This window comes from Lissotriton helveticus, chromosome 6 (genome assembly GCF_964261635.1).
Source record: "Lissotriton helveticus chromosome 6, aLisHel1.1, whole genome shotgun sequence".
Taxonomy (NCBI): Eukaryota; Metazoa; Chordata; class Amphibia; order Caudata; family Salamandridae; genus Lissotriton; species Lissotriton helveticus.
This window is the reverse complement of record NC_136067.1, coordinates 1100960297-1100986981: the sequence shown is the minus strand read 5'-3', so window position 1 is coordinate 1100986981 and position 26685 is coordinate 1100960297. Positions and strand designations below refer to the sequence as shown.

Here is a 26685-nt window from a genome sequence, read left to right as displayed (position 1 = left end):
TAAAAATAAAGAGAAGACACAATTACCACATGTATCCTTTTAAACAAAACAAAATAAATCAAAAACTAAAACATTGCAGTATAGGCTTTTTTTTTAAACAAATATAATCATCAAACTTTTTAGGCATCCTAGAATTTCTCTTTTGTAACACAGACATTTCTTGAACAGAAGAACCCGAATCCATAACTTCTTCTTCATTGAATTCAGACAAATTAGAATGAGGAAAATGAGCACAGGTACCTTCCCCCTCATTATCCTCACCATTAATCCATACCAAACCACCATCTTCTTCTTTAGCAAAAAATTGTTCTTGCCCTGGTTTAAGAACCACAACAGAACTCTTATTCCACCAACCCTTGTCCTTTAGTAAAACAGTGGTATCAGTCCCCCTTTCAAATTTCAAAGGATTAGTAAACCTGGAAGAACCCTTGCTGTTTAATGTAGGTTTGATGATACGTACCCAATCACCAATTTCTATATTTTTACTTTTCACTTTATGAAATGAGTCATGATAACTTTTCCCAGAAAAAATCAATAACTTCATCAGTAACTGGATGCTCTAAAAAAGTGTAATAAATCCACTTTGAAAAATTATCAATTACAACCATAGAAAATCTTTTCTCCCTACCTAAACATTCATACGGACCCGAAAAATCAATAGAATTTTTTTTCCAAGGTCCTGCAGGAACTTCTTGAATAGATAAAGGTTGTGTAGAAACTTTCCAATGCTTATCCAATTTCACACACACAGAACAATTGTCCACCATCCTTTCCACACTGGCATCCATGCCAGGCCACCAATAATGTGCTTTCAGCAATTTTTTAGTACCAGATACTCCTGGATGTCCTGAATGAGCCAACTGAATAAGTTTATTTCTGACCCCAGCAGGTGGAACAAACAAATCCTGTCTCAAAATCATGTTATTTTCAATACTAAGCTCCTCAGCAATCTGAGCAAAACTTCAACAATGTACATCCACATTTTTACAAGGTGGCCATCTATTAACAACAAAATGCTTTACTTTAGTCAAAATAGTATCATTTGTCATGGCATCAATCCATTCTTTCTCTGAAACCGCAGCATTACATGAATCAACAGCATCCACCAATGCCACAACACATTCATGTTGATCAATTATCTAATTGTCACACCCATCTAGAGGACGAAGTCTAGATAAGCAATATGCAGTAAACATTTTACCTCCAGGAATATGTTGTATTACAAAATTAAACTCCTGCAATCTTGCAATAAGCCATACAAGCCTGGAAGAACCTTACCACTTCTAACACCATCCATCATAAAAACAAGAGGCTTATGATCCGTAACCAGAACAAAAGGTCTTTCCCACAAAAAACTTTTACGTTTTTCTACTGCTCATACACAGGCCAAAGCCTCTTTTTCAGTGGTGCTATAGTGCCTCTCTGCTCCTCGAATCCCTCTAGAAATGAATGAAATTACTCTTTCTTTACCATCTACAATCTGCATAAACACAGCACCAAGCCCAATGGCACTGGCATCCACTGTGACATAAGATTTCGCTTAAGGATCAAACGTATTTAGAGCTGGCGCTTTAGCAATCAGTTTCTTCACATTAATAAAAGCCTCATCATGAATATTCGTCCAAATAAATTGAGAACCTTTTTTCAAATGTTTTCTGAGAGGTTCAACGACAAGAGCATAACCTTTAACAAATCTAGAATAGTACTCGCCTAACCCTAAAAAGGAACGCAACGAATCCTTATCTTGTGGTCTACTAGCCTTCTCCAAAGTATTAACAAGATCTACCTTTGGAAAAATGCCATCAGGAGTAATCTTGTGGTCCAAGTAATTAATCTCCTCAACAAGAAATGTGCACTTGTCTTTACTCACTGTCATTCCTTTGTTACCTAAAATATTGAAAACTTTGTCAAGAATCATATTGTGTTGTTCACCATTTTCTGCAAAAATCAAAATGTCATCCTGAAATGACTGCACACCATTTATGCCTTGAAATAGATTCTCAATTAGCTTTTGAAAAACACTGGCCGCTGAGGCCAAACTGAAAGGCATCCTAAAAAATCTATAGAGACCAAATGGAGTAATAAAAGTTGTGAGGTCTTTTGAAGACTCATCAAGAAGTACCTGATGGTACGCCGATTTAAGGTCAATAACCGAGAAATATTTTGCCCCATTAATAGCTGCTAACATTTCCTGATTACGGGGTAACAGATAAGTGTCAACAAAAATATTCTTATTAAGGGACCTGAGATCGACACATAATCTCAAATCCTGATTTTTTTTAAGTGCGATAACAATAGCGGAAACCCATCCCAAACTGTCTGTGGATTCAATAATACCTTCAGAGCACAAAGTATCCAAATGAGATTTAAATTTATGTTGTATGCCCAGAGGAACCATACGTACTTTGTGCTGAATTGGCACTGCTCCTTTTTTAATTTGATTTTATGGAAAAAGCCTTTAACTTGTCCAACATCATTTTTGAAAACATTGCTATGTTTCTTCAGAATCTTCCTAGATCAAACCATCCTACAATGTTCTTGCCATCTATGGCTACATATATTTTGGTAAAAAATGTTCGTCCTTCAAATTCTAATGTGTCTTCAAAAAACCCTAACATGGAAATATCAAAATTACCAAACGCCTTGGGGTTCACATCAGTTTTTTTAAGTTTAACATCCTTCCAGTCCTCCTTAAAAAAAAAAAATCCAAAAGGATGGTAATAGGTGACCCTGAATCAGCCATGGCTTCGAATGCAATTTTACCTACTAACACTTTACCTAAAGGAGCCTTAAAAGGAATGGTCACATTGTTTACAAAATCATCATCATAGTGAGTAAGTAATATATTGTGCACATCATGTTCCACATTAGATATACTATTAACAGTAGAATTAATTGTTTTCTTTTGTGCATGACACACCGTCGAAAAATGACCAACTTTTCCACATTTTATGCATTTTCTCTTTAAAGCAGGACAGTCAGAAAAGTTCGCCAAATGTGTTTTTGCACCACATCTGTAACAATTTAGTTTGCTATTTTGTTTGACAACTCCTTTATTGAAAGATTGTATTGCACCAACAGTTCTTCTGCAGAAATAACCTTCCAAGAAATAATGGTTCTCTCTATTCCCTTGGCAAGATCTAATACTTCACTTAAAGTAGGATTACGACATGCGAGAAGCCTCTCTTGCATTTTTTTTGACTCACAGTTAAAGATAAATTGATCTCTTATGAAATAGTCAACAGTTGCTCCATACTCACAATTTGCAGCTAAAACTCTAAGTGCAGCAACATATTCTTCAATGGTTTCATCTGGAAGTTGCTTCCTTTTATGAAAAGCATGCCTCTCAATTAAAACACTGGTGCAGAGGAAACGCATCCAGTTCAATCGAATCTCCAACCACTCTGCTTAACAATCTCAATTCCTAAAGATTCCAAAGTTACATCAATACATTCTATATGACCTAGGTACAAATCTAAATTCTATAATAAAAATAAAGAGAAGACACAATTACCACAAATACCCGGAAGGGGATGGGCTTTCGAACAGTCTAAGCGCCATTTGCAAGTGGTCACACATAGACCAAGGGCGCTGTTGGTGTAGTTGATATGGAAAAAGGTAATGAAGTCATATGGCAGCCCGGCCGGGCGCCATATTGGAGTGGTCATGATACGGAGGTATCGATTGATTGTTGGTAGCGATCATTACCTGGATCAGGTGAAGTTCAAGGGAATGTCTAATGGAATGGATCTTCTCGTCATAAATAAGTGTAATCTATGTCTCAAGATTGTCTAACTATTGTTAGTAGGAAGATCGTGGTTTTGTAGATTTCCTCTGTGGGCAAGTGTCAGTGCAGTACATATTATTATTAAAATAATTCATGTGTCATAGGTAGTGCGCATACTCAAAGTAGAGAGACATTGAGATTTATGGGAAACCAGGCTCATATTGACAATTTTGAAAAGGCATTGGTTAATAATAAGAATGGAGAGGAAAAACTGTGGCCAGCCAGCCCAGTTCCTGGCCCCCTATAGTTCTTGTGGATCCATGTACGATGTGTATGATTTAAAAATACTGATATACATGGGTCAAAAAGAGGGCGCATTCTCAGAGTGCAAAAGTATGGGGAAATGTGGGAAACAGGCTCGTATTGAGGTTATTGAACATGCATTTGTTAAAAAGGATTATTAATAACAAGTCACAGTAAGGGAGAGGAAAAGGAAAAACATGGGTAGCCAGCCCAGTCCCTGGCCCCCTATGAATCTTGTAAATCCATATATGATGCGTACTAGTCATTTCCCAGCCAAACATGCATTTCTGCAGCTTTGTTCAGCCACAGGCTCACTGTTTTGTATTTCAAAATGAGTTCACTTTCGTGTCTCCTTAGTTTCTTTTCACAGTCTCCTCCTCTTCTGGCAGGATGGACAATTTCCAGGCCAAAGAAAATTAAGTCTTTTTTGTGTGGATGTTTGTCGTGGAAATGTTCTGTTAGTGGATGTCCAGTATTGTGTTTATGTATGTTGCGATAGTGTTCCTGAATCCGGGTGTGTAGTGGCCGGATCGTGCTTCCTATGTATCGGCGATTGCAGGGGCAGATGATTGCATAGATGGTGAATTTGCTGTTGCAATCGATCCATTCTTTGATGGTGAATTTCTTGCCCTGTGTTAGAAGGACCTCCGTTGTTTTGCTTTGGCTCAGTTTGCAGATGCTACAGTTTTTGCATGTATGGAATCCTGGCGGTCTGTCTAAGAATGTGAAGACGGATTTCCTTTTGTCTTCAAATTCGGATTTGCACAAGAGGTTCTTGAGGTTGGGTGCACGACTGAAGGTCATTTCCGGGTATGTTTTGAGATGCTCAGTAAGGCTAGGTGTATGTTGCAGGAGATGCCGGTGTCATTTTAGGCTTTGTCTTATCTGATGATGGCCATTATGATAGTCTGTGATGAAGCGAATCCTAGTACTGCTCTCTTGTTGTCTATTGAGTAATAGCATTTGTTTGTGTTCCATTTGGGCCTCATTAGTGAGGGTGTTGTTCAAGGTGTTGTGATCGTATCCTCATTGGCATAGTCTTGATACAATTTCTTGTCCTTTTACTTTGAATACCTCATCTTTGCTGCAGTTTCTGCGTGTCCTCAGTAGTTCCCCCTTCGGGATGTTCTTTACATTGTGACGTGGGTGACAGCTGTCTGCTCGCAGTATCGAGTTGGCAGCTGTTTCTTTTCTGTAGAGTTTGCTCTGTAGTGTGTTGTTTTTGACATAGATTGGGACGTCTAAGAAGTTGATTTCTTTCTGTGACTATGTGTATGTGGTTTTGATCCCTCATGGGTTTCTGTCTAGGCGTTCCAAGAATCTTTTGAGCAGTCCTTCATCGCCTTGCCAAATGCAGAGAATATCATCGATGTATCGTCGCCATAGAATTATGTGGGACGTAAATTCTGCAAAATCTTGATCCCACAGCCAGAATTTTTCTGCGTGGCTCATAAAGACGCATGCGTACGGTGGCGCGAATTTGGCTCCCATGGCAGTTCCGTGTGTCTGTCTGTATACCTTGCCATTAAAGCTGAAAATGCTGTTCTCCAGGCAGAATTCGAGCATTTCTAGGATAATTTTATTGGTTTCAGGAGATTGGCTGATTGTGTCCAGAGTGATAATTGGGTTGCTGAAATGCCATCGTGGTGTTCAATTGAAGTGTACAGACTGACAATGTCGACGCAGACCAATATGAAGTCGGGTTCCCACACAATGTTTTGTAGTTTTTTTTTGTTTTTTTTAAATTTGTTTATTGCAATTTCAAAGACAAAAATATAGGCAAGTTACATTAGAACAGCGTTAGGCAGTGACTCACAAGTAACCATCAGGCAATCATGAGAGTGGTATCATCTATCAAAATCAGCAGTTTTATACAAGCAATTGCATCTTTAGAATATCAAGTAGGCAGTAACATGACGGCAACAGCAGTAAGAAAGGTCAAGGGACCATGCAGTGTTGGCTGACCTATTGCCAAAGGCACGTCAACCACTGTGTCTGGTGACCAGTGCCCCAATCTCGTTGGAAAAGCTGTGCAAACTAAGGAGGTGTAGTAGAGTCCGTCGTATCAATCATGTTATTTGTGTCAGTGTCGTCATAACAGTCGTCCCTCGCCCTCCCCTCCACCCCAGTCTGTGCGACTCTATCTGCTGCATCATCCCTGTCTTGCGCGCTGGACATTAACGTACCATCCAGTATTAGGGACCAGAAGTTTTTGGGCCTATTTCTCGGGGGCATCAGATCGCTATATAATTCAGTTTGGGTACAGCAATATATCAATTCTCCTTTCCATAAATTAAGGGAAGGGGGAGGGCCTCTCATCCAGGTTCTAGCAACGCACCACCTAGCTATCAGGAACCCCATGTCAACTACCCTCCTCTTGACAGGGCGTAAGGGTTTGGAGTATCCCAGGAGGGCTAGCAGAGGGTCCGGGTCCAGTGCTAGGGACATCGCTCTGTTAATTTCACCGTATATCGCCTGCCAGAAAGGGGAGATGACTGGGCAGGTCCAGGCGACATGCAGAAAGTCCGCCATCGGGGCCCTGCATCTTTCGCACTCAGGTGAATCACGCAGGCGGTACCTGTGGAGTCTCTCTGGGGTGTAATAGGTTCTGTTCAAATATTTAAAGTGTATGAGTCTGTGTCGTCCGTTTAGGGAGATATTTCTAGTGCTAGCACAGCAATAGTTCCACAGTTCCTCGTTCAGCTCGGTGCCTAAGTCACTCTGCCAGGCTAATCTCGGCTTCGTGTATTCAGTGTATCTCTCGGTCTGGGCTATCCTATAGAGGTTAGTCATTAACTTCACAGGGGACTTCGCAGCCACCACGTAGTCAAATACGGCCACCGTCACCGGTTCCTCCATGTCATCGCCAAGAAGCTCCCGCATAGCATGTCGCACCCTATGAAACTGAAACTACGATATCAGAGTGGGGTTCAGCTCTACAGTATTAACCTCGTCCCAGGTTCGTGCTGTGCCGCCCGCAAATAAGTCGCCCATGGTACGCAGACCAAGTTGATGAAGGGCCAGGATTACCCCTCTCTCCCACCAGGGAGCTACCCAGCGGCACCATTCAATCTCCGTCCGTGGGGAGTACTGTAAGGTACACGCCTGTATCTCCATCAAGCGATGCCAGGCATGCATAACAGAATTCAGGGAATCTAAAATGCCGGTGCGGCGGTCTCGAAACATCGTCAGCAGTGCCGGCAAAGGAGTCGGGTCCGCGACTATCTTCTCAATACGGACGTAGGGAGCGTCATGTGGGCCATGTATCTAGGAATAAGCATGAGCACACTGCGCAACTCTATAGTAGAGTTCCATGTCTGGTGCATTCAGACCTCCTGCTGCATAGGGACGCACTAGAACGTTCCAGGCCACCCTGGGTTGTTTACCCGCCCAGGCAAGGCGTATTAATAGGGACTGTAGCCTGCGGAAAAAGTGGGAAGATAGGGTCATCGGAATATTACAGAATAGGAAGAGAAATCGCGGGAGAATCACCATTTTCATCAGGGAAATACGCCCCAGAAGTGATAGCGGGAGGGAAATCCATTTCTCTATATCATCCTCCAGCCACGATATGGCGCGCCCATAGGTTTCGCTAATAACGATCTCAGAGTCCGTGTGGAGGCGAATCCCAAGATATCGAACCGCATCAGTAATCCACTGTAGTGGATACTCCGGTTCAAACTGTGCAGTGGAGTGCGTCAAAGGGAACATAAGGGACTTAGCCCAGTTGACCTGAATGCCGGAAAGTGAACCAAGAAGAACCACCTCTCTCAGAACCGTGGAGAGGTGTGTAACAGGATCCCGAACATAAAGCAGTGTGTCGTACGCGTAGGTGGAGACAATAAGGTGATAGGTTAGGAAGCGGATACCTCGGTGACTATGATACTCCCTAAGCGCACAAACCAGCGGCTCAGCGGCCAACGCATAAAGTATCGGAGAGAGGGGGCAGCCCTGCCTCGTGCCTCGTCCGACAGCAATGGATTCCGAAACCAGCGGGCCAATGCAGATACGTGCCGTCGGTAAGGAGTATAACACGGTTAGGAGCTGTAAGAAACGTTTCCCCACACCCATCCTTTTCAGCACCTGATGGAGGAACACCCATTCCACTGAATCGAACGCCTTCTCCATGTCCAGGAAGACTGCAACAGCTGATACCTCTGTGCGCGTGTGTTGAAACGCAGCAAAGACAGTTCTAATGTTATATGTGAGGTTGCGCGTTGGGACAAAGCCAGATTGCTCCGGGGCAACCAGGGTTGTGACCATGGGTTGCAAGCGGTTAGAAAGAAGCTTAGCGAAGATTTTTGTATCCACATTTATGAGAGAAAGTGGGCGATACGAGGCGCAGTCACTTGGGTCCTTGCCCGGCTTAAGAATCGCTACAATGATTGCCTCTCTCATAGGAGGCACAATACCCGTATTGGCCATATCGTCAAATAGAGTAAGTAGGTGTGGTATCAAAAGTTCAGAGAAAGCCTTATAAAAGCCGACCGTAAGCCCATCGCTGCCCGGCGCGCTTCCACACTTCATGGACGACAAAGCCAATGCAACCTCGTCTCGCTCGAAGGGGCGAACTAAAAATTCCCGATGTAAGTCTGAGAGCCATGGAAGCTCGATATGTGTCAGGTAGTCCACAATACGCTCCTCAGAAGCAGGACTCCTTGACGCGTACAACTTCGCGTAATACTCTCGAAACTGCGCCACAATAGCTTCGTTGGGAAGCGGAACTTCTGAGTCCTCCAAACGCATCACCGGTATCGAGGAGTGGTCTCCACCGCGCTTAGCTAAGTGGGCCAGAACTGAACCCGGGCGCTCGCTTTCACAGTAGCTCCAGGCTGTAGTATTCTTCCCCAGGTGTTTAATTTCCAAGTCCGCCTCATCGTTATATTCTCGTAGAACCCTCGCTATTTCCTGATCAATTGAGTCGTCTTCGGTCTGTGCCCTCAGGGCCTCCAGATCCTTAAGTTTACGTTCCAACAGCTCTAGTCGGCCCCTAATCGACTTCAGCACACCTGCGTGCTTACAGATGGTGACCCCTCTAGTGTATAGTTTAAATGCCTCCCAAACCGATTGAAACTCCTCAACAGAGCCCACATTAGTTTCGAAGAAAACCTCCAAAGCTGTCAGCAGCTCCTCTTTGAAGATAGGATCCAGCAAAGAGTATGGGGGAAAGCGCCAGGCAAAAGGCGGGAGCCGCCGGGCGGGCATGAAGCAGGTAACCAGGATTGGCGAGTGGTCCGAATAGGTTCGGGGCAAAACTTCGCATGCTCTCACGTTCTGAAGAAATCGAGAAGACAGAAACCAGTAGTCTATTCTCGTAGATATATTATGTGGGGCGGGTAGTGCGTAAACCCGCCCTGCGATGGATGTCTATGTCACCAAACATTGACTAGATCTAAATTGAGCAGCTGCATGGATAGAGTCCGTGCAGAGGCCGAGGGGGCTCGCGTTGGGCCATCCGACCTGTCTAGTCCAGGGTGTCCAGTCAAGTTAAAATCCCCACCCCAAAAAGTGATCTTGTCAGCGAACGGAAGAATCTTTGCCGCTAAGTCTGTGTAGAAGGCAGGGAAATCAAAGTTAGGGCTGTAGGTGTTCACAATACACAAGTCCACGCCCTTGCCACGGCAGCTCGTGATAGCAAATCGGCCATCGTTATCTGTCACTAGTGGTGACCATGTTAAGGAGGATTTCGGATTGAACCAGGTGAGAACCCCTCTGGCATGTGTGGTTAAACCTGCTGCGTGTATATTATTCTTGAGCCCTCTATAGCTAAGGATGGGGCTATCTAGTGGGAGGTGCGTTTCCTGCAAGACAGCAATGTCTAGCTAAGTATTGGAGGACCCTGCGCACCTTACGGTGGTCGTTCAGGCCTCGCACGTTCCAGGTCAGGAATCTCAACGTATCAGGCCCTTCAATTCCTACCGTTCCGTCATCTGCCATGGAGTGCGTGGAAAAGTCATAGCTACTATGTCAAGTGTAAGTATGAGGTGTCTCGCGGACACGTTACTGCTCTTCGATGTCTCCCACTTGCCTGTAACAAACCATGCAACCAATAAAAAAACTGTCTATGAGAACATTTCCCACAAATTCCTTTTCCCTACCCCCCACCCCTGCCTGCCCAACCCCAACTAGGCCGCTTTCAGTCTTCCACCCCGTCAAACAGTACCCAACCCCCTGTCACTCCTCAGCAACCAAACATTCGCAAACACACATACACACATAATCAAGACCCCCCACCCACCCCTCTGGATATACATATGAGAGCAGTGGTAAGCACACGGGGGCAGATGTAGTCAGAAAATAGGAGTGCAAGTATCACTCTAAAGCAGTGTCAGCTTCGCTGCACCCCTCACTCCTCCAACCCAGTACTTCAGAAAAATAGGAGGGTGGGAATACCACCCCGTGCTCAGTTGCCAAATGTCTCAATCCAAAAATGTGAGTTCAAAAACTGCCAAAGCATGCGAATGTCGCTAGATCCCCAAAAAATAGACAGTGTGTAAAGATCAAACCATAACTCCCGTGCCGAGCAAAACCTGAAAAATCAAGTAGCGGACCCTATAGGACATGGGGGCACAGGATCATCTTATATCAATAACCACATCTATAGAAAACCATCATAACCCAGTGCCCCAGCCCCCCTCCCGCACACAAAACCTGCCACGGCATGACACAGCAGAGCATCAGGAATCACACTTAAGCTGCACTCAGTCTTGTTTCTCCAAGGGATCCCTCTCCGTAGTCTCGCCCTCCTTCCTCAGTGAGTGGATCTCCCTCTGCCAGTCTTTCAGGGTCTTTCAGAGCACCTTGGGATCCGTAAAGATAAAAGATCTACCCTGCCTGTTGACACGTAGTTTTGCGGGGTATAGCATCGCATAATCTGCGTCAAGCTCGCGTAGCTGACGGTTCAGAGGAGCAAATTGTTTCCTGGCTTCCTGCACCCTGGCCGTAAAGTCGGGATATATGGAAAGAACCGAGCCCTCATATTGTAGCGGCTGCTTTTCTCTGGCCAGTATCAGGGCTACGTTGCGATCCCGATAGTTTAGCAATATGGCGATGATGGGCCGTGGGGGAGCACCCGGCTTGGGTCGTGGGCCCAGGGAGCGATGTGCCCTTTCAACAATGAACATGTTCGAGAACGCAGTGTCTCCGAGGAGTTTCTTCAGGAGGCCTTCCATAAACAGTTCCATATTGCCTGTCTGACTGATTTCCGGAAGGCCTGTGACACGTAGATTGCATCGGCGTGAGCGGGCCTCCAAATCTTCAGTCTTGTCCAAGAGGGACTGCATGGCCTTGCCAATTTGCTTGTTGTCTGAGTCGAGCGTAGTCTGGGCCTCCTCAACCTCAGTGATCCGACGATCCGACATATCTATACGTTCCGCTTGTTTATTAAGCCGCTCGGCCATGCGATCCATGCGATAGGTAAGAGCGTCTATATTTGTGCCCAGATTTGAAGATTCTTTTCCATGGTCAGAAGAATACTGCGTAAGTCCTGCTGCTGTACCTCCTCTGTCTCAAACCTATCCGCCGTGGTGCCTCCGCCCGCGTCGTCCATCGTTTTGGGGCCCTTGGGGCCGAAGGAGAGTTTGGACTGTGTCCTATCAGAGTGACCCATGACAGCCAAGGGTGCACCCCCTCACTACTGGGGCAGGGTCCAGGCCAGGAGACCCCAAGCGACAGAATCCCCCCTCAAGCGCCCCCACAGTCGAGCAGGCCTCCAGGTGCAAAGTCAGTGACTGCGTGGGGCAGCAGCCTCAGCTCGGAGAACTGGAGTGCAGGCGCACACACTGCCAGGGTATGGCTATGGGGGGCAAGGGGGGAGCACAGTTGAGTGGCGATCGGCCCAGGACCGAGGAATTGTCTGGGCCCAGGGACACGTGTGGCAGGCAGCAGTCCGTAGGCCGGCGGGAAGGTAGACAACAGACAGAAACCTGTACCTCTGGCTCCGTGCAAAGGTATGTTTCACAGTCCCCCTCCGCAGGGCAACAGTCACAGCATTCCACGGAAGGGCTATGACCCTTTACTTGGCAAGGCACCGCCAGAAAGTCCGCGCAGAGCTCTTGCGCCGCCCGGAAACCAAAAATCGTTCCAGTAGAGCCAGCTGGGGGAGTCAGTGCCGCGTGTTGCAGTCCACACCACCAGAGGCCACTTGCAAGCCCAGTCGTTGCAAGCCCAGTCGCTGCGGTGCAGGGAGCCACCGGTCACCAAATACTGTCCGCTGGGTCCGCAATAGCAAAGCGCACCCTCAGGTGGGGGCTAACACAGGACTACAGCCCAGACAGCGCGGCCCTCCAAGTGTGGGCACCTCCACAGCAGTCTCAGCAGCAATGCCACAGGCCTCCCGATGCCAGTTCTTTACCGCGATGCGGGAGCAGGGGGGAGGGGGGAAAAAGAGAGACCCGATGTACAAGGTCCTCTCTGGCGCCACGAAAGCCCCCCCCCCGACGTCCGCACTCCCTCACTCACCGCATACACGGCCAGCCGCCGCCCCGAGCCACACCTCGATGTCCTCCGGGGCCTCGATGGAAGGGACCTGGATCTCCGTCGCGGGTAGCGCGAAACTCGAGACCGCGGCTCAGTGGGCCCGCCGCTTGTCTCAGCGCCGGTCACTCGTTCTCGGTCCCGCTGGTGTCAAACTCGGGCCAAGGCACAGGGTTCAGGAGCCCAGAGGAAGCACACACTCCGGAGACGTTCTTTGGCAGGAAATTATGCAGCAACGAGCAGGATAATTGAAGGATTGGTAGACCGGGCGTAGGAGCTCCGGAATCAGGCAGTCATTTCGGACGCCGGCTAGCTCCACCCCCTGTTTTGTAGTTTTAGAAGGATATCTTTGGTGTCCTGGACAAAGGACGGGATTTCTCTCATCAGTACCTGTAATTTCTTGTCTATGTACTCTCCCATCCTAGGGCATGCTGAATTTATCCCTGCTGTGATTGGTCTTCCTGGAGGTGGGTATGTTCCTTTGTGTATTTATGGGAGGAGGTAAAGGGTAGGCATGGTCGGGTAGGTTATGTATAGGAATGTTTTCTCTGTGATATGAGACCGAGTGAGTACCACGTATCGATTTTCTTTTTCATAGATTTAAGGATATCTTGTGTTGGATCATGTGCTAGGAGCTCATAGCATGTGTCATGAGCAAGTTGTCGATTTGCCTCAAGGATGTAGTCATCTATGTGAAGTGCTACTGGGTTTCCTCCCTTGTCTGCTTCTTTCACAATGAGATCTTTCCTGTCTTTGAGTTGTTTGATTGCCGTCCTTTCTTTCTGTATAGTGTTGCGAGGCAGGTACTTGGCTTTTCTTTGATATTTGATGTGTTCATGTTCTAAGTCATGTGTGACTGCCTGATGAAAGGCGTCAATGCTATTGCCTGCAGGTAGTTGTGGGGTGAAAGTAGATTTTAGGGTGAGTTCAGTGCCTATGGAAATGTTGGTTTCTATGCCTGGTTCCAATGCTGTGGTAGTCAATGTATCTGCGTTGTTTTCCTCTTCACTAAGATGGGTAGGTAGGTCCACGTATTCCAGATCCTGGATGGAAAGTTCTGATGTAATAGTTTCAGGTGGATCTTCTCGCCTTCTTTTTCGGTCGGCAAAGAAATCCTTCAGTTTGAGTTTGCGTGTGAATTTAAACAAGTCTATTTGTGTCCTAGTGAGGTTCCAGGAAGCAGTCAGACAAAAAGAAAGGCCTTTATTTAAGATATTTGTTTCATGGTTTGAGAGTGGGATATGTGCTAAGTTTTTTACCAAATTTCCAGGTGTCAGGTTCTTCTTTCCATTTCCTTTTTCCTCGATCTGGTAGTTACGCCTATTGTCGGGGTCTGTTTTCGTCCGTATTGCGGGGAACCTGCCGTGGTTGCAGTATTTGTGGTGTTTGAAAATTTGATACCTAGTCGGTAGTACAAAACCTCCTCTAAAAAATGTACTTTGCATCGTGAACTCTCACTTTCCGGGGCAGGTGCTGGTGAGTCAATTTCTGAGCTAGATGATGCCCCTGACTGTTGTCCACTGTTGTCGGTGTTTGATATATCCTGTGGTTTGGTTTTGTATCTTTTGGCAAATGTATAGACCCTGCCAAACTGGTAGTCAAGTTAGTCATGTCTGAATTTCCGTTTTTTTCTCTTGATGATGTCTTTCTCAAATTCGTCAATAATCTGGTTTAAGATTTTGTCATTTTTCTTAGTCAGATCTCCCCCGTTAGAGTCCTCAATATGTTTGCTAAGATTATCCACTTCGGTTTTGGCTTTATTGTATTCTTCCTCTGCATGATCGATTAGTTGTCATCATGTTATTTGAACATTCTTTGAGGTTTTCTTCTCATCTTTTGATATATTGCGGGTTGGTGGTGTCTGATGGGGGAAAGATCAAAATTTGGAGCCCAAGCGGGATTTGATCCGCCTCTAGGTATTTTTTGAGAGATTCTGCTTCTCACCACTTTGTGGCTTCCTTTTTGACGGCACGTTCCAATGTCTGGACGGTGCTTCTGGCAGATGTAGGATTGGATTTGGTCGTTGTGCTCCTGTTGGTTATAGGCTCATTGAGAAAGTTTCTTCAATTCTGGTTGAGCGTTGTGCTCTGCGATCTTGGCAAAATGCCATGAGAGATGGTAAATATTTATTTCTTTTTCTTCTTTTTAGATTGTATCGGATTCTTGGTTTTTAGGTCTCAGCCTGATCCAGCTCGTGCGCTGATCTCAGCCGAGACATCTAGTAGGGCTTTGAGAAATCCTACTTTGCCGGTGTTCAGCTTGCTATCACGCGCACAATAGCGCGCGTGCATGCGCGTGATATCAAGCTGATTGCTGGCAAGGTAACACTTGCGGTGATGCGCGTGCATACCACGCGCGTCACACTCACATTTTTTTTTCATTTTGCGGCCGATTTTCATTTCGCGGCCGCCAATGCTTGTTATCCAACCGGTTAGTTGGGCTGCTTCCAAAGTTGTTTTTCAACTCGGTGGAGTTTTTTATGGTCCTTTTGTAGCGCTAAGACACCTCTGGTTAATTCCGCACTTTATTAAATTATTTCATTCTTTCGAATGATAGGAGCACTTTTGGCATGTTCACTACCTTAACCTCACACTCCATGCTGCGTCTATAGAGACTGCACAGACCCACTAACGAGCAACCTTGCCGCCATACTCTTCGCACTCTAGGTATGATTTACAACCTAGACCACAGGACCCCCCCCTCTGGTTTTATCAGACCCATGAAACCACCGACCCGCACCTCTTTTGTACACTCAGGCTCTACATGCTTGTATTTTATTTCTTTTATAGCCCAGGTCCGTATTTATGCTCCTCCCAAGTATTGGGGACGGCACACTTCTTTGCTCTCACATGTGAGTACCCTAACGCTGCATTACTTCTTTTTAAGCTGCGACCTTTTTAGAATGTGTTACTTCTCAATTGTACCTTACAGGTTACAGGTACCTTTCCACAATTACCAGTGCGTGAGCCCTACTGTACTACATCACCTATGGTATTTTCCAAGAGCAGCCCGTGCAGGTAAGAGCGGTGGGGGGGCTGGTGATTGGACAGACTATGACGAGGGAAAATTAAATAATTAATTTTTCCGTCGTCTGTCGAATCTCGCCCCACCGCTCCTACATGCACTGGGTGCTCCTGATATTTTCCTTTGTTTTATCATATTTAACGTTTATAACATCCGTCGAGGTCAGCCGAGCATACCCTCTATCACTGGCACCTTGAGCTCCATCGGATACTAATGCCGAACTTTGCGGAGCATGTTTTTCTCCTCTCTCTCTTTTCTCCCCCTCCCCACACTACTCTCTGACTTTATGGTACGCTTGCTTCTGGCTCGGTCACAAAGGACTGTCTCTATGTTATGTTATGTTACGTGGATTTGTACTGCGCACAGCTGCCCCAGCTAAGGGGCGTCCCGGCGCACGGCAAGGTACCACGCAACAACCACAGAGACACAACAGCTAAAGAAAACCCAGACAGGTTTTATTTAAAAAAGGAAAGTTTTAATCGCCCTACGAAAGGACAAAAGATCCTCCGACAGCCGAATCCCCACCGGAAGGGAATTCCACAGTTCGGCCGCTTTAACCCGGAAAGACCGGCCTCCAACACGGCACAACTTGTATCTAGGGATAATGGTGAGAGCTTGACCCATAGATCTCAGGTGCCGAGTGGGAACGTACCAGGTCAGGAGGTCCAGTAAAGTTTGAGGAGCCGTACCTTTTAAGATTTTAAAAGCTAAACAGAGTACCTTAAATTGGATTCTGGCTCTAACTGGCAGCCAGTGTAGGGCTTTCAAGGTACTAGAGACAGAGCAGGAACGGGGGAGACCCACGATAGCCCTTGCAGCGGCATTCTGCACCCGCTGAAGGCGGGTAAGTTCGGCCTGGTTAGCACCCGCCAGAAGCGAGCTGGCATAGTCCAAGCGTGATATAATAGTCGCCTGTATAACTAACTGTCGGGTGCGTGAATAAAAAAACTTGAGTATTGGGCGCAAGGACCGGAGGATTCCAAAACAGCACGCCGCCGTTTTCTTTGTGTGCCCCTCAAAACTGAGAGAGGGGTCCATCCACACTCCCAGGTTCTTTAGTTCCGTCACCGGGAGGGGAGCCGGCCCAAGCTCCGGAGGCCACCACCTATCTCCCCAAAGGTCCGCCCGTCTGCCGACGATCATAACCTCGGTTTTCTTCGCGTTGATCTGGAGGCAGTTGGTCTCCATCCAGCTTGCCACCGCCCTAAGACCACTCTGAAACTTGGGAGCATCCAGGTCTACATCCCCGCTGATCGTAACCGCTAGCTGAGTGTCATCGGCATATGACACCATGGTCATACCCCATTGCCTGACAACCTCAGCCAGCGGTCTCACGTATAGGTTGAACAACGTGGGGCTCAGCGAGGATCCCTGCGGTACTCCCTGCTTCAGTGGATGGAATTTGGACTGGAACGGTGGCACTGCAACGCTGAAGAAACGATCCTCGAGGAAAGACCGAAACCACTGGAGGGCAGACCCACACACTCCTATCTCCACCAGGCGCTGCAACAGGATTGGATGGGAGACAGTATCAAAGGCGGCGCTCAGATCGAGTAATACCAGCGCCGCCGTCTGTCCTCCATCCATCACTGTGCGAAGATGTTCAGCCATGGTGAGAGGGCGGTCTCCGTGCTATGTCCAGCACGGAAACCGTTCTGGGTGGGATCTAAGATGTTCAGACGGGAGAGGTGGTCGGAGAGAGTCTTATTCACATGGGCCTCCAACACTTTGGTCGGCCAAGGGAGCAGGGAAATGGGCCGATAACTTTCCGGCTTTTCCGGGTCCAAAGAGGGTTTCTTTAAGATAGCGAAACTATGGGTACTCCTTCCTCTTCACTATGATGATTTGCATCCACTAATTGAGTAGTCTCTTTGCACCTTTCAAACTCTACAGCTTGATAGCATCGTATATACAGATCTCGCAAGGCGCCATAACTAAGCTGCCCTTTGTTAACCACGAATGGCTTCACAACGCAATGTGAGCTTCGGTGCACAAGCTGCTCGGGGCTGTAGCTTCTCAGACTCCAATGCACAGCTTCGAGGGTGCTGCACGGTCAGCGCTTCGCGGTTTATTCAAGATGGCCTCTCCCACGCTTCAGGTTTCCTCCACGGGTCCCAGCTCTGCATGGACTGTGGATTGGGCTGTTGGAAGGCAGGAAAGCTGGCTCTTGTCGATCTCTGTCGCTCGAGTTCCGGCGCGTACTGCAACAAAGCAAACGTCGAGGTGCTGGATGGTGCCTGTTTGCACAGGGTGGTCACTCCTTGACCACAAGGGAGATTCTTCAGTCTTCCACATCGAGTGGGATGTCGAAGGGTCCAGAGTTTCGTTTCATAAGTTTCAGTCAGGATAATCTGATGTGCATTGGCACTGCTCCCACCTATATTCCAAATCTGGGGGCTGGATTACCTGCTAGGTCCCTCCTATGGGTGGGACCCAGGAAGGTGGTGGTTACACCCCTTTCCTTTGTCCAGTTTGCCACCAAGACTGGGGCTGGAGTACCCCAGAACCAGTTTGATTGGAATCTGCCCAGTGACACCTTGTGTGCCCCAGGCAGTGTCTAGTTTCATTCAACCCTCCCTGCTTCAATCCACTATCTCCTGTCTGGGGTGGTGTAACACCTCCCTGTGACAGGAGATGCTTTGATCAAGCCTCCTCTGTCGAGTTTCGGTCAGCAGCAGGAGGGCAGACTAGTGTCTGTGGCAGCAGCATCCATTTTGTGATGCTGGGGCTCTGGTTAGGATTAACCGCATTTGCAGTAAGTAACATGTCTTCTCCCTCTAGAAGGGTGGAATGCTACCCCCGTCGCCAGAATTGGCGAGGGGGTAGTATTCCAAAATGTATGACACCAAACACAACATGTTTTGATAAAGCCAAACCAAAGTTAGCATTAACCGCGAGGATTATAATGCACTTAAGAGTATATGGTATGGCAGTATCACTGGAACAGCAGTAAGGAAATGGTTCCGAATGCTGCAGACAGGCTCAGCTCATGCTAGAGCACCATCTCACATAAAACCAAGCACTCTGCCTCCAGGATTGTTAAGGCCTGCCATAGTAGTGACTTATAGGTATATATGTATCCAGATATAGGTTTAGACATAGGTATACTATATCTAAGCAAGGGGTGATTACACCACCTTGCCCCAGCTGTGTGAACAGCCAGTTGTGTCGATTTAAGTACCAGCCAGGGGTGGCAAAAGATATGCTGCAGCCCCTGGTAGGCCTTGGATGCACCTATGCCCTTGGCACCTATAGTGCACTGTATAGGGGCTGACAAGGTGTCCAGTACCAAATTGGTTATGTACCTATAGTACATGTCTGTGAATTTAGAGAGAGAACAGCAGGCTGTGGGTCTGATTAGCAGGCCCACAGCCACATTAAGTCGAAAACCAGTGAAGCAAAAAGCAAAAATTGGGGTGACCATAGGATAGCAGACCCTACTCTCCTACACACTGCAATAAAAATCGCCGCAGCTCAGCGGTAAATTTTTGTCTCTAACCAAGCAATAGCGATAATTATCGCTATTGCTTGGTAATATGCCCCCTTATTCCTTTGAACTGCCTCTCATTCGCGCGAGCCTCCCTCCTCGTTCCTGCAAGCTCCTCTTCATTCCTTTAAACTGTCCCTCTTCCCCGCGAGCCTTCCCTCATTTCTGTGAGCCGATTCTCATTCCTGTGAGCTCCTCTTCAAAACTTAGAGCATGTTCTCACGTTTTTCATTAAACGGAACAAAAAAAGTAAATTAGACAAAAAATTAAATTAAAAAAAAGATGTAATGGTATGTGTGGTGTGGTGAATGTTTGCTGCTGGTTGTTTGCGTACTGTTGTATTTTTTCATTAGACTAAATACAAACGCGAACTAACGGTGTGCGTGGTAAACTTACCGTTGTAAAGCAATGCGTGGTAAAACCACGCATTGAAATGGCATACAACCATCATTTCTCCCCTTACCTATTGTTTTTGCTCTATTCATTACGTATACCGCGATTGGACCACTCTACATATCTGTGAACAACCCTGGACTATCCACACACCACTTGAATCCTGTATGCATCATTTTAATTACAACTGACATATATTTACTAACTGTTACATATTACTGACATCACCATATGCTTTAACTTATTGCTTGTTAGGAACTCTGATGCGACTACTGTTCTGAACATGCAATGCTTATTCCAAATTGTACTGGTTGTAATTCATGTTATATGTATCGTCTTACCGTGCATACAACTAAGCCTGATATCGCCCTATGGATGCTCACCTCTTTTAGAACTGTACTTTTTTGTTGTTCTAGTTTTCAAAAGTTTAATTTGCTTCTCTGAATTAGTGTTGCATCTGGGTATATTCGGGCGCCTTGTCCAAAATGTCTGTTTTGTTTCATTATTTGGGCTATGATTTCTGTTCCTTTCTTCACTTTGATATTCTTTTTTTTTTCCCACTCTTTTTTTACGTCGATCCTATGCCATCCCGTAGGGATGGTGGGCGAGATTTATAGTAAAGCCTTCGAAAAGTCTCCCCAAACTGCAGATTAGGTACAGTTCATGTGAGCCAGGCGGGTGCACATCACCAGCCACATCCCACACCATGCCTTGGCATCAGACTTCAAAGGAAGCCGCCCCCCCCCCATCAGACTTCAAAGAAGGATGCTCCCCCATTCCCCTCCGCGCAATGCCAGAGCTTGTTTCGCTGAGCAGCGCTGCCTCACTAAAGTGTCTAAGCCGCTCCCCCGCCACACATTGCCGAGAGCTTGCCCATGCCATATACTATCAAACACTCGGCCCTGAAATTGCAGAAATCATGAATGCATCCTTGGAAAAGCCTGGCCAAAATTGTAACTGCACTCATGAATTCGCAAATGCACAAAATCTGAATTATGCAAAACTGCACGTTATGCAAAGTTGTGCCTTTTTTGCCCCTTGCACAAAAAATCATGTGCGATAACAACAACCATATTTCGTGGCATAGATGTCATTGCCAAAACTTAACAGAAAATGTGATTCCACACTTCCCTAAAGTCGATACGCACTGCAAGAAGACTTGGAACAGGTTGTATGCTCGGAGCAGAGTGCTGGATGGCCTTTCCGAAAAAAGACGAGCTCCAAGTTGCCCAGTACAAGCATTTTCAGAGCCTCGAGTAAAACAACAGCTTGCCGTTTGGGTGCTCCTTCTTCGGTAGCAACAAAGCCATTTTTGTAGGTAAGTTTTTTGCAATTCGGCGTCTTCTTGTGGCCCTCTGTGGTGGTGCTGCAAGACAGCTGCCTTCACTAGCCATGCCCTATCACCTTAGCTTCCTCCAAGTGCTCTGAAGAATAACCCTGGCGTAAAGTCACAATCAATCTAATGAGTCTTTTTGTATTAGCACGTTTTTGGGTTATAGGTTTTCTGTTGTGTTTACCACCTCATCTACATACCACGAATGCCTTGTACAGGGGACGAGGCTGTACTGTACATACCCACATCAATAAACTAAAAAATATATCCTACTGGGAGCAGTCGGTCCAATGTAGCTAGAACTAGAAATGTCCCAGTTTTCATTCTGGCAGCCCTGGCATAGCACAGTAACAGATTCACATGCTCCAGTGCCTCCAAGTGGATAAACGTGGTAACTGCAGTCTGGTCACCACTACAAGTTGCTTTAAATGGAGGCCTTTAACAAGACAATACTTTTTAAATAACTTTTGTGTTTTGCTTTTGTACCCCAAACGCCCAGATATCCTGGGTCTAATTAAGAGAATCCCAGAACTCATTCTGCTCACTGCACTGTAGGATGTAGATACGCACTGGGAGAACTGGGCAATGCTTCTACCAACATTAATGTCAGGCAGAGCCACTGGAATTATGTGGAAGTGGAGAACCCAATAATGTAGTAGAGTGTACTCACTCACCGTGTGTCCATTATTTATTTCCCTGTGCACTCACTTACAGAGTATCAATTCCTTCCCTGCGTACTCACTCACCGAGTATCAATTCCTTCCCTGCGTACTCACTCCTCGAGTGTCCATTCCTTCCCTGCGTACACACTCACCGAGAGTTCATTCCTTCCCTCCTTAGGACACAATCTAGCCCCCTGTGGGATTACCCTCTCCTTCCTTTGAAGCGTACTCCCCACCCTTAATGTGAGGGACACCCGTGCCACAGCAGGCTCTCTATCTGCAATCTCAGCCCCCTTCCCCCTTCGAGCACCCTCCAACTTGTCCACAGAGCGCCTCGATCTCTTCCTGAGACTGAACACTTTAGTTCTCGGGCACTGCTCTCAAACCCCATTTCCACTCCCCTTCTCCTCTCAGCCCTACCCCATCCTCCTTTATCCCAGCCCCCCAGTCTGGCTGTCGCCCCGTGTCTTAATTTGACATTAGACAGCAATTCCGTACTGATAATTTTGGCGTGTAGACCACAAACTACAACAGTAACACCACCATAAGCACTCTTAAGAAAATATGTTTATCTTTTCCTTCGTTCCACATACATATATAAAAAAATACGACTTACCATCCACACTCTACATACAAAAAAGATTCTCATAAAAAATAGATTTCTTGTCCATCTCCACCACACCACCACCAATAAAACACACTGCTTTGAAGACACAAACCACCAACATGGCACATCACACCACCTGCTCACAAATCAGAGTCCAACCTACACAACAACGTATATCCCACACCCCCAAAACAACACCAGCAAGCCTCCCTACACCCCTCTCTCTCTACACCCCTCTCTCTCTACACCCCCTCTCTCTACACCCCTCTCTCTACCCCTCTCTCTACACCCATCTCTCTAAACACCCCTCTCTCTACACCCCTCCCTCTCTCTACACCCCTCCCTCTCTCTTCACCCCGCCCTCTCCACCCCTCTCTCTACACCCCTCTCTTTACACCCCCTCTCTACACCCTCTCTCTACACCCCCTCTCTACACCCCTCTCTCTACACCCCTCTCTCTCTCTCCACACCCCCCTCTCTCTCTCTACACCCCTCTCTCTCTTTCTACACCTCTCTCTCTCTACACCCCTCTCTCTCTCTACACCCCTCTCTCACTCTCTACACCCCTCGCTCTACACCCATCCCTCTCACTACACCCCTCCCTCTCTCTACACCCCTCTCTATCGCCCTCACGCTATCTATCTATCTATCTATCTATCTATCTATCTATCTATCTATCTATCTATCTATCTATCGCCGTCACTCTATCTATCTATCATTCTCACTCTATCTATCGCCCTCACACTATCGCCCTCACTCTATCGCCCTCACTCTATCTATGCATCGCCCTCACTCTATCTATCTATCGCCCTCACTCTATCTATCTATCGCCCTCACTCTATCTATCTATTGTCCTCACTCACTCTATCTATCTATCTATCTATGTATCTATCTATCTATCTATCGCCCTCACTCTATCTATCTATCATTCTCATTCTATCTATCGCCCTCACACTATCGCCCTCACTCTATCGCCCTCACTCTATCGCCCTCACTCTATCTATGTATTGACCTCAATCTATCTATGTATCGCCCTCACTCTATCTATCTATCGCCCTCACTCTATCTATCTATCTATCGCCCTCACTCTATCTATCTATTGCCCTCACTCACTCTATCTATCTATCTATCTATCTATCTATCTATCTATCTATCTATCTATCTATCTATCTATCTATCTATCTATCTATCTATCTATCTATCTATCTATCTATCTATCTATCTATCTATCTATCTATGTATCTAGCTATCTATCTATCTATCTATCGCCCTCACTCTATCTATCTGTCTATCTATCTATCTATCGCCCTCTATCTATCTATCGCCCTCCCTCTATCTATCGCATCACCACAGCATCACTCAGCACCACCACAACATCACTATGAGCTACCACAGCATCACTGAACGCCACAGCATCACTCGTCGCCACCACAACATCACTCAGCGCCACCACAGCATCAATCTGTGCAACCTTTCAACAAATATATTCTCTCAATGTTTCAAGCTTTATTACAAATGTCACAAAAAAAGTTAATATTTCACTTCTGTTCTTGGATTTTCGTCACAATAAAATACACTGAACATAATCTTCACAAAAGTTATTTACAAAATTTTAAGTTATTGCCATTATAAATTACAATAACTTTTATTTAAGTATTAATTATTAAACAAAGCCATTGTTATTTGTAATATCAATACATATAAGTCACGTAAATACAACACATATTGCATTACAAATGCTATAGGTGTCACATTTGCGAAAGTTAAAACTAATGGCATTGTAAATGACAAAGCTATTAATTTAGCTATTTTCAAAACCAACACATAAATACAAAATTTGTCATTTACAATACCAATAGCTCAAACTTTCCTAATGCGAGACCTATTGCATTGCAAATGCTTGTTCTTGTTTGTAGACACTTTAATTGGAGCTCTTCGGTTTTTCAGGGATTTGACCTTGTGGAGTAGCTATTAGGAAAACAAAGGGGTAAATAGGTCCTGATCCCTTACTGGCGGTATATTGATCTAGAGTCTTCTTGGTTGCTTGCCCTTGACAGGGGGAAACCCCTATCCCCCTAATGTGAGTAGGGTTCAGAACAGTATTGTCTGGGCAAGATTTGTATTTAATATAATTCGTGGAAAAAATTCCAATCACACATTGGTTTGTTTCTGTTGTGTTTATATAGTTGGTTAGTCACTATATCTGTGATAGTGAGTGAGAGAACAGCCAACACGTGTTTCACCCCTTTACATGGCCATCTGGCCTGGGGCTTCCTCAGGGCTGTACATTCATTTATAGAAAGCGAAAAAGTTTGTTTTGTAGGAGAGTGAAAAAGAGCAGGGTTGGAAGAGAGAGAGAGGGTGGAGTTCAGTTTGAGGGAGGGAAAAAAAGAAAGAAGAAGAACGAGCCATGTAGAGAGAGAAAAAGGTGTGAAGCAATGAGAAAGAGCAGTGACATGGAAATCAAGTTGTTACATTTTTTGATCAAGTCAGGTTACACAGGAAACGGAAGAATCCAGGTAGGTGCAAGTCATAATAGGATAATAGGTAGAGTGACATTGAGATTCATACATATGGGATTTAAAATTTCATTTTGTAGGAGAGTGAAAGAGAGCAGGGAGGGAGGAGAGAGAGCGGGTGGAGAGTTCAGTTTGAGGGAGGGAAAGAAGAAAGAAGAAGACACGCGATGCTAGCCCGGCCTCGGCGGTTTGGTGGGTGCATCCACTGGCATCCTCCGTCGTGTGGTGTGTGGGTGGATACGTTGCATCGTTGACCGGCCTCGTGTGGTCTGTGGTGAGTCTGGACCCCGCCAGTACGTAGTGGGGGACAACCCCAGGGGTGTGAGGTGGGGGTGATTGGAGTTGCTGCACTCTGCGGTGTACGGTCCCCATGCTCACCGCGGGAAGCTTTGGCATGTCCTGTCGTTGTGGATGTATGGTTACGTTGATTTGGATCAAGGGAGTTGGGGCCTTTTGCGAGCCATCTCCAGCCTTAAATAAATAAGTCATAGGGTTAATGCGCTGGCGGCAGAGATCCGTGTAAACAGAGTAATCCCTAATTGGTCAGTCACCAATTAACCTCTTCAGAAAGGCTGATGGAGTACAGCGGGCTGCAGAGATGAATGCCAACAGCGACTGCCGACACTCGATTTGAATGTCTGTTATCAGTAACGGACCATGAAGTGATAGCCCCAGAAGGAGCGTGAGGTGTCTATCAAGGGGAAGGTTGTGGGTCGATCCTGACCTAGTAACATACACAGCAATGGTTTAAAATGTTGGGTATCATTAGCGTAGCAATACTTGGACTGGACATCTATTAATCATTCTAAAAAAAGCTTTCCATCCAAAGCTATGGTTTAGTTTTGGGTACTTGGCCGAAAACACAATATGGCCAGGTTGCTTATGTATGACAGTATGAAACTGGAAAATAGGGTTCCAGTCCCCACTCCTCTAAATTGTGTGATATAATACTGGCTTTGTTATGAAGTTGGGCATCCGAGCTGAGATGTTTGTGGGTCGCGAGTTAGGTCATGTAAGTAATTAGGCATCTTCACACGTGCACAGCCGGCCAGTCCCCCCCCCCCTGGAGAGTAATGTTAGTATGCTCTCCTTGTGAGGTATTGATGTTTGTCAGTGCGTCAGCCCGCGCAGGCCGGAGGTAGCAGGGGGGAGCAGCAGGGGATGTCTGCTCCTCCTCCCCCCTTCGACAAAGGCGTTTCTTGGTAGACCGCATGCCTCTGAGTGGTGGCTGGGGGGGGGGGGGGGGGGGCTGCGTTGCGCTCGTACCAGGGCTGCCATGTGGGTATAGCGGCACACACTGCGCGGGTGTTGCGGATCCGGGGTGATGTTGTTGGACAGTGGTCCGGTGGTGTCACTTTCGTGGCCTCTGTCTGTTGCGTTACTTGCAGCTGCCCGTTCTGCTCGCCTGCCTTGGTAGTGCGGAGCACTGGGATGAGCTCTGTTTGCGCTCCTTGGCTGGCAAGGTTGCACTGCGGGGGGCCGATGGGCACAGAGTGGAGAATCCTTCCCCCTGGGGGATTTGCTGGCGATGGCGCTTCCATAGACTTTTGCTGGGACTGATTGTGAGGGCATTTGATAGATGCCGTTATGGGCTTTGACGTCTTGGCTTAGGGGCGGGCATGGTTTCCGGCAGCAGGACAGGGTGTGTTCCTGTGCGGGACAGGACGAATTGGCCTTTCAGTAAGTCAGAGCGGCGTCTCCAGCTTGCCTTCAGTGTCCTCGCATGTAGCCATTCTTTGCTCGTGCATGTTTCCTACCGCCGGTCAGAGCAAGTAAATGAGAGGGCCCGGGGGTGGAGAGTGTACCAGGCAGCATGTTAGATTTCTGGAATTACTTTCCACCTCCTCCAGCGGGCAAACGGACTACAGAATACCTTTTTCACGTATGGGTCTACATGACCTGACTAGGCTATCATGCGTCTCAATTGAGCCCCGTCAAAATTGGCCCACAGAGAGTGTACAAGGGTACCTATTTGGGAAAGGAATATGGCCTGGCAGCCCAAGCTGCACGGTTAGGGCTACAGTCTTAAAGGCAGGGGGTTGGGACCCACTGCTGCCAATTATTTTCATGTTTTAACAACTATTCGGTCTAGGTCTAGGTCTGCCTGCTCTGTGCTAACCACATCCTGCCTTGTGGTGACACAAACAGGTTTTGC

The 26685-nt window shown here is 46.5% G+C and overlaps 1 protein-coding gene across 1 annotated transcript in view; it reads left to right on the top strand.

The window, feature by feature from the left end:
* LOC144761648 (geranylgeranyl pyrophosphate synthase-like) overlaps window positions 1–26685 on the top strand; it is a 366008-nt gene that overhangs the window by 46732 nt on the left and 292591 nt on the right. The window lies entirely within an intron of this gene.